We start from the raw sequence: 1,640 nt of genomic DNA on the forward strand, positions 1-1,640 counted from the left end.
TTTCTATACACTATATATATATATATATATATATATATATATATATATATATATATATATATATGAGCATGAGAAATGAGCAAATGAGTTAATTTGTGAAGACTGTCATGATAAGCAAAACGTGTAAGAATCATAAACTTTCTAGTGGTCACAGAGCTTATTTTTTGCAATAATACAAAAGCCAATGGGAAAAAAACTATTGAGTTTTTGTCAAGAGAATCAGTGTGCTGCTAACATCTAAGTTGGTCTACAAAAAATACATCACTGCTTTTGAAATTAGTTTTACACACAAGAACATTTCAAGGACTAAAAACTTGACATTGAACAATGGCTTGAGGTAGCCATGGTGTGAGCAGAATAATTGACTCTGCTGTTCTTCGCTGTGTTTAGCCACGGATTCATTTGTTACCACAGGTACTCACTGGATGATTGATTAATCCTGTATGTTCCTGGCTTTCTCCCTCATTCATCCTGGTTATTTACAGTATATTCCCCTGTATGGCTCGTCTATGGTTTGGTTTTCAGACATGTCTGTATTGCCTTAGTCTTTAGATTTGATTACTTTGAAATTTGATCCTTACCTCAGGACTCTCCTATATATATATATATATATATATATCTATATATCTATATATCTTCAGAAGTTTCTTCTGCTCACCAAGCCTACATTTATTTTATCCAAAGTACAGCAAAAACAGTAACATTTTTAAATATTTTTACTTTTTAGCAACATCATATGACCCCTTTAAAATTATTTTAAAACAAAAACTTTACATTTTGGAGAACAGACAAAAGAACCAAAAACAGATGTTACTTGAGGTTTAGCACTTAATCTGAGTGTCATGCAGTTTGTCTGAAACACAGTCGTCAAATTCACCAGGGAAAACATCCTTTCTCTTGTAGTATCAAAACGGTGATTAATGATTGAGCTTGATCTACAGTATGACTGGTAGACCAGTGTGCTGCTTCCTTCTCCCAGTACACTAGAAGAATTGTTACATGAATTCAATGAAATGTGGAATGTGTATGTAGATGTTAACTGTGATGAGATGATGGTGCAAGGATGCATCTATGTGATTAAGTGGCCTGTGGTTTCAAGGGTAGTACTTTAGTATCCAAACCTTATACCCCTTAGTCCATAAGCAAACTAAAGTGTTTTACCTTAAGACGGTCCTCAGTTGAAGGAGGTGTGGATGCGCCTGTGCCCCAGTCATCTGAGCCCCGTCCCGCAGGGCCGAACTGAATCCAGCTGCTATCCATAAGCACACGCATGTTTACTCTGTAAGAGAGTGCTGATCAGAAACTGCAGCTCACATCTAGCTTTAATGGCTTATCCTGTGGCCATATGAAGCAGAAACAGTTTGACACAAGCAGGGATCAAAAGTTTGTGCCAGAGCGTCCAATCAATGGGAACTGACCGTCGAAGCCCAGAGTCTTAACACAAATGGCCTACATTGCACAGCTGTGAGGTTATCTGGGTCAATTCCCACTGCTTTGGAAACAGACCTAACTTATGCTAGCTGCTGAGCTATTTAAAACATTTTTTTTCAATGAATAAACCAAAAAACGTGAGCCGTATAAGGTCATATAAAGCTTTACGCCCACTTGCTATGGAGATGGGCTGATATATAGAGCAGCAA

Source organism: Sinocyclocheilus grahami, unplaced genomic scaffold (genome assembly GCF_001515645.1).
Source record: "Sinocyclocheilus grahami isolate Dianchi unplaced genomic scaffold, SAMN03320097.WGS_v1.1 scaffold1276.1, whole genome shotgun sequence".
Lineage (NCBI taxonomy): Eukaryota > Metazoa > Chordata > Actinopteri > Cypriniformes > Cyprinidae > Sinocyclocheilus > Sinocyclocheilus grahami.